The sequence below is a fragment of the Glossina fuscipes genome, unplaced genomic scaffold (assembly GCF_014805625.2).
Source record: "Glossina fuscipes isolate IAEA_lab_2018 unplaced genomic scaffold, Yale_Gfus_2 0, whole genome shotgun sequence".
Classification (NCBI taxonomy): domain Eukaryota; kingdom Metazoa; phylum Arthropoda; class Insecta; order Diptera; family Glossinidae; genus Glossina; species Glossina fuscipes.
In genome coordinates, this window is record NW_023998414.1 from 4,513,573 (window position 1) to 4,521,118 (window position 7,546).

General features: G+C 35.3%; 1 long non-coding RNA gene across 1 annotated transcript in view; it reads right to left on the bottom strand.

Moving 5' to 3' along the window:
• The window catches only part of LOC119644836, a 37,979-nt gene extending 30,748 nt beyond the window's left edge, over window positions 1-7,231 (bottom strand). Inside the window, exon 1 of the long non-coding RNA XR_005248576.1 lies at window positions 6,820-7,231. This is a non-coding gene — a long non-coding RNA (uncharacterized LOC119644836). The remainder of the gene's footprint in view (window positions 1-6,819) is intronic.
• Between the last annotated feature and the right edge of the window lie 315 nt (window positions 7,232-7,546).

The window sequence follows — 7,546 nt, forward strand, 5'->3', positions numbered from 1 at the left end:
AGAGAGAGAGAGAGAGAGAGAGAGAGAGAGAGAGAGAGAGAGAGAGAAATATAATTATAAGGCATACGCAGAGTTTTATTTAATGCGAGATATTTGATTAGCTTTAAATTGTAGCTTAATTTCGTATCAAAAGCACGTGCTTAATATTCTATGCTTTTTACTACGCATAGCTATGCATTCCATTGCAATCAAGCAAAAAAGTTTATTTAATTTTAAACTAGTGTTTATTAAAGAATTTAGTTACTAGTAGCAATTACTATTCGATATATCTTTGTAAAGATATATTAGGTCCCAACTAAATTTCCGCCTTTGTCTGGTCAATGGAAAAGAGCAATATACTCTAAGAATAAAATCTTAAAGCACTAACATCTAAGGCTATCGGCTCTACCACACCTGAGATTCGAACCCACAACCATTGAGTCGCTAGTCGAGATTATTTGCCTTCGGCCACTCAGGCGGATCGGAAAATTTTAAATTTCAAAAAATGGTTTATTCAAAGTGCAGTCAATCACAAGCCCCTCCTTCGCCAATCTTTTAGGTCGAATATGAATTCTTTGAGAGAGGTAACTGGCATTTCGCGGTGCTGCTTTTTATGTCTCTGTATACAGGAATCAGAACTCCGCTCGAACAAACAATAAGCCGTCATTAGTCAAAAGCCCTAGTGTCTTTTAGTAATAGTGGTAAGGACAACACATCCTGGCTTAGTGTTGCTAACGTTTCAAGGACGAGTTTCGCGGCACGAAAACTCACAATTTCCAAATTTTTTATGTATTACGTCCGGCTTTTGTTTCAATCCGCCGCTTTCGCCGAATGAAGACGTCATGGATATCTAGTCTAGCCGGCATCACGATCGAATAAGTGTTGAATAACGTAAAGCGTTCCTTATTCATGTTCAGTGCGAGCTCAGCAGCACCACCCTTCGAGTTAAACACCAAGAGCAAAGTTTTCCGCAAAGGGCGTTGTTTTATACACAAAACTTGAGATCTACACCGTTAGAAGAGATATCTTTGCGTTGCCGTATTTGTTGGTATTACGACTGCTTCTTGTTGACAGATGTCGTCACACATGTCGCCATACATGTCGTTAGTGGCAGCTATATGTGAAAGCCTGGATATTAGTTGCGCACATAATACTAATGTCGGTAAAGCAAAGTAATATCATAGTCGATGTGCTACGTCTCTCTATCTATTTGTATTCAGAAGAATATCTCTGCTCACATAGTTTCTTAGGTTTAAGGCGGTGTTATATTTTTTATGGGAAAATATCATTTAAACCAAAGGAAGTGGACCTTATTAAACCAAGATGAATATATTCCATAGCATACGAGGTCCTACTCAGCCATATTATATGATTAATTACATCTTTAGTCTCCTTTTGCTGAAAAGCGATCATAAACATTAGAATAAAAACCTGAAATATTTCATATGCAAATGATCAATAATCCCCAACAACCTTTAAGAGGCGTTATATTTTTGCATCAAAATTCATAAAATTCACACAATTCGCGATGAGCTTGATATTACAAAATCCTATATAAATTTTGACATGTTTTGGATGCAAACAGTTGACGGAATTCTCTCTTTCACTAGGATACAATGCTGAAGTTTACATGTTTGCAGTAATTTTTTTCAACCAAAATTTGAAACTATGGCCCGGATTCAATCGTCATACCTAAAGAACTGAAACTATAAGGAAGGAAATTTCAAACTTTAAAATATTATTACTATTAAACAATCTATCTAACTTTTGGTCTCGCAAACAATGGTTGGTAAGTCGCCAAATATTACGTTATAATATGATTTATCTTGAATGCCGCTCCTTATCGGGCACACAGATATTTTCGACACTTCCAAGAGGGTCGGTCAAGTAGAAAAGATATTTTGAGGGGCTCAGAAGACACTCTACAAGAAACTAAGTCCCTCTATAGAGTTTGTAGGTGACATATACATTTATATACACACACACACACATATATTGGTTATCTGTATACAAATGCAGCCAGAGTTTCCCGCCAAAGTTGTGAAATATTTCAGCTATCTTAGATGCGCGGTTCTTGTATGACAATCATTCGCGTGAGTTGATGTCATTGTGTATGTGCAAAGTGAAAAAGTGGCCTATCAAAACAATTTTTGTTCTCAAAATGCAATATGCATAGACAAATTCAAGATGAATTGAACGCTATTTACTTGGCTCCTGTGTCATCGCTTATCGTGATGAAATTTTAAGTCAGTGCAATGGAACGTGCTGGCTGGGGCGTGGATTAAGGTGCAGGGGCAGCAAAGCTGTAACCACTGAACGATCGTTGGCTTTAGGTTCGAGAAATAACAGAGACTACAAACATGTTCAAGTAACACATTTGTCGCAGGTTGAATCAAGATTTAGGCATGAGAAAGCTGGCAGTACGTTGGGTGTCGTGTTTCCTCACGGTGAAGCAGCGAGTCGCAAGTCAACGGCTGAAGAGATTATCTTGATCAATAAAGTGAAATCTTCCAAAAAAAAAAATAAATAAATAAATAAATAAAAATATTTTTACTTAGCTCGATAACTTTTCAGCCAACCCTTGCATAGCGCAAGTTCACTTCAATCTTACAAATATCTACTTACAACCACGGTAAAATAACTAGAAAAATTAAACAATATTACAAAATTATTTGACAACTCGAGCATAAATCATTTATGCCCACAGTTGGGAGTACACTTTAAGTATACATTCCCTTTGGTCGGTGCATATGGCTTGAAGTCAATTATTGGCCGATCGTGGCAAACGGTGTTTTGGAAATTAAAATCTTTATAAGAGAACCCATTCCGAACCGACTTACGCACACAAGCTTTCGCTGTACCTCTAATATTTATTTTTGCAGATCGTGGCGCTATTCTTCGTTTGAATCAAAAGACAGTGGGAAAAAAATCACAACTGCCAAGAACAAATAACCAAAAGTAGCTAGAGATCTATGCGACATTTCACACTAACTGCTGCCACACTTAAGATAAATTGACTTGAAAACGTAATCAAGCGTCTATCAATTCCAATTCGTTATAGGAATGACTGCTGATTAACTTATCAATGAACAAAAAACTCGTCATGTATATATGCTACTCGCTTGACCGTTAAGGATTCGAGTCTTACTTCAATCCACAGTAGTACGTAATACGCAGCGCGACACGTTGAAGGAAAAGGCTACTTTTGACCAAATTAAGCTCCAACGAATTGAGATTTAAACCAGCGAACACTGGCCCGACTTAAGGCTCGCGAAAGATCGGACCTCTACGAGCAAGTCTTATTTAATGAATAACTACTGACAAGAAATTAAACCGGAGCAATTTTTTTATATTTTTTTTAGTGACATTTTCGTCACAATGTCACTCAAACTTCACGTCACTTTACATAATAACAAAAAAAACAAAAAAAGAAGAAAAATGTTGACCACATTTTCGCAATGCCATAGACGCGCTCTGTAAAGCAAATTAAAGTTTTTTTTTTTTCTTTAAATTTTCTTCTTCTTCGAAAAAAAAGAATTTAACTAACAATCGCTTGCTCGTCGCTCTTTGTTTTCCACGATTGCAAATTTCATGCCTAGCACCTTAATTGACTTTGAAAATAATAATAATAATAATAACAACAACAATAATAATAAAAACAATGCATTCACTGCGTTAATCTTGAAAAGTATTTACGTGAATTAATTTTTCTCCCCTTCTCGGGGCCACATATGCAAATTTTCATGCACTCGTTTACTGCGGTGCTCCGGTTTGTGTACAGAAACAATATGTATTCCATACATGCTTATGATTACGGCTAGCGAAACAACAGCGTCAATATTTCAAAGGTGCCGTTACATATGTATGAATTGCGCGGAATTATAAACAAACATTGACCTCGTTTTATTGAAATTATCGTATGCGCGATGCAATGAATGCGTATCGGCGAGCACTGAGAATCATTAATACGGAAATCGTAACTTTTTTCCGTTCAACAAGAGATTCGTTTCTTTTTGTATAAATAATTTATTTCATATTTTACGCACAATCTGCTACTGCACCGACTATAATTAATCACATTTATTAATTTCATATATTTCCCTCTATCAAGAATTTCACATTAACGAGTACACTAGAGTAAGGGAATTAAATTTCCATTGGGAACTATGACACAATTCAAAACAAGTCAAAGTCATAAATTTGATGCTCCGAGTTAAGCTTTGAATAGACACATCTCCCTTAAGGATTCAAGTATCTAAGTGCAAATGTAACGTAGTGTAGTGTAGCGTAATGCAACAGAACATAGAAAAAGCTTACAGTGTACTCTTATCAACAAGTACTAACAATTTATCAATCACAAATAATAATTTGGCAATGAACTTAATCAGTGCACACACAAACATCTCTACCAAAGCTGAAGACCTGGCCTAAATTCAAACATGAATATGCTGTAATTATTATTGTCACCCACTTACAATCTACAACAGATTTCGATCAATAATTTGTTACAACTACTTCATTGAATAGCAACGGAACGGTACGCACTCAAATTATCTTTCAATAATAAATAATTTATCCTAAGTTTGTTATTAACTTTTAGTCTGGCTTTTCGAAAACTTCTTGACTACTTTTGCCTATGAGTTATAGTTAGTCGAGTCGAGTTGAACTTTGATAGAAGGGCTGAAAAAGTGGAAAAATTATTTATTTGCTTACTGATAACTGCACTATCAGCCGACAGGTCCCTATGAGAGAAGCTAGTAAATGATTAAGTAAAGTGTTTGGCATATATGGACGTCTCCTTTGCAGCGGCGACCTGTTGAACACAACGCTATCGAAAACGAATTTAAATACATTTTGTAAAACATGCAAAGGTTACGGTTTCGTGTCAAGTACTTTTCTGAGACTAACACTAGGCGTTGATACTAATGGATATGATACGCTATATTCTTGAAAGCGGACATTTTCACACAATCGTTCGCTCATTCAAGAATTTAAAAATGTTGGAAAATTGTTATTAATTAATAGATAAAAAGCATGTACTTGTTTTATCTGCCGGTCAGTATGAAATGTTTAGCCATTTAATTACGTCACTACACTTTTTGCCTCTACAGTTTTTCATACATTTGCGATTAATCCAAGCGTTCCAAAAGTTAAGAGAGTTTCAAAGACGAGCTCAATATTCAAAAGAAAAATGAAGAAACGAATGAAGTTAGAATCCGAAACGTACCATTGCTGTACTGTTGTTCTGGCTAATTTTACCGAGGTTCATGTATCGGTTTAATTTGATGCAAGAACTATATGAAATGCTCCGTTATATTCGCACAACATTTCGGACGTTGTTGCACTACCAGTCGGAAATAATAACAACGAGAAGAGAGGGTTCTAAGCCCAGGGACAGAAAACAATTGTACTCAACTGAGTACTAACCTTGAATATCTGTTTCTCTTTCGTTTCACTCTGTACCCTTTGTACCATCTATTGATTTACCGAAGAATTTACGCATTCCATTAGAAAAATTTCATTTCATATGCCTTCACTGCCCGACGGCGTACGTTTTGTATTTATATGAGCATTAAGTTGAAAATTGCGATTCGTTTCCCAATAGAGTCTCTATTCAACACAACAAATCTACCGCGTGAGTCACTTTTCAATTTTTGAACTTAAAAAAAGTGTTTGTCACTTTTACTTAAATGATAGACTTAGTATAGGGTCAAAGTTAAGTACTTTAGTGTGGAATGTGGAATAGAAATATCGGTAAGATTCAAATGGCCAAAGAATAACAAATGGAGAGAATGGAGTGTGTCGGTAGATATGTTCCACTTGGACTTAGTAACTACGCAGATAGAACAATGCAGCGAGCGATCGCAGATAATGAAGTTTCGTTATAGTTCTCTTACTATAGCATTCACCAATAGGATGCCCTGTTGGCAGTAAACTTATAATGAATGCTTTAAGCATGTATAACGCCTAGGTGAATAGTTGCCTTCTTAGAGGCGAGAGAAATGCTACCATGCGATCCTTAGAGAATAAAAAAGAAATTCTTTTGCCATCTTTTCGAAACGCATACACCTAGAGTAAGAACTAATTTAATTCTGCGAGTTTTCGATGCGATGGGGCTTCGCCTCCAGGCAATTTTAAATAAATTTTTACCCAATAGTTTGTTTTGTCCCATAGTTAACTTAGTGCTATAATAAAACCTCTCCTTAATGTTAAGCGTAAGTATTAATATTAACATGTTATCCCAAGATCTTTCCCTGCATCTGACTGAGAATCTTTAAGTAGCACTGAACAGAGTTCCATAATTAAATTTCATATTAAATTAAGTTTCATATTGAAACGAGAAAGGCATATGCAATACTTACATATATATACATATATAGTACTTAATGGTACAAGAGTACAAGAAATTGGCATGTTTTACTGTATGTATATAAAGTGATGCACTCACCCTGTTATTGTTGTTTTTTTATATGCACTTATATTAAATTGTTTTTAATTTCAAGTCTATTTTTAAATATTACATGTATGCACGAATGTATGCATTACTAGCGCTAGTGCTGGTGCCTTTGTTTGATACTAAGAACGCCCATAAATTTAAGGGTCCTCTAAGTATACAAAAATAAATTTCGATAAAATTTATTTGCAAAGTAAAAAGCGTCTATGAGCCTACACATGTAGGCATACATAAATTCTTCATTTTCCATTTTCCCTTCCCCTCTCTCGTTCGAACTCTTTGCCAACCTTTGTCTCATTACTATGTGTTCGTGTATAGATTAATATAATTAAAGAGGTATTTGTGACTTGCTGCGAGCGTCACCAAGCACCTATGTTGCAACTTACATGTTCCCTGCCAAAGTCGCCAAAGTCACACTTTTGCGAAGGAATTTCGTTCACAGCCCTTAGATGATTTTGCTCGAATATCGTTCACTTTTAAGTCAAAGCAACTAACTCATGCTCAACTATTGATTAAACAGCTTTTACGACTACTGTTGAGGAGCACTTCTTGATTCACATCACTTGGATATAAATCTCAATTTCTTTGCTTCTATTAACTTTGAAATCATTTTATTTCTGGTTTTTTTCTTTTCTTTTCTTTTGTTTTCTTTCTTTTAAAATGTTTTTTTCCTCTCTTGTAATTTTATTAATGCAAATTGTGATACGCGCCCGTATTAATTATAAAGACGTAGTCGCATTGGACATCATTTGCCAACTGTAAAATCTAAAGCGGTAAAAATTAATGGCAATCATCCCAGAAGTGTTCGGCATGTGTTGTGTGTTGATTTTTAGGTGTTTGTTTACTTTGATATATTAAACATATGTAAAAATAACGCAAAACGATTTGTAAATTAACAAAAATAAATAAATAAATAAGTAAAAGAATGAAGAATCGCCTTTTATTCGAAAAGAACACTCAAAATAAAGAGGGACGCATACGGCAATAGTCGTCTCTTAAATACCTAACTCAGTTTCGTAGAGCTTTAAAACAAATGAATTTTTTCATCTTCAAGCCATCAATCGCCAGATTCCTTTAAGGAAAGCACTCGATTCTTTTTGCTTTTTTAATCCT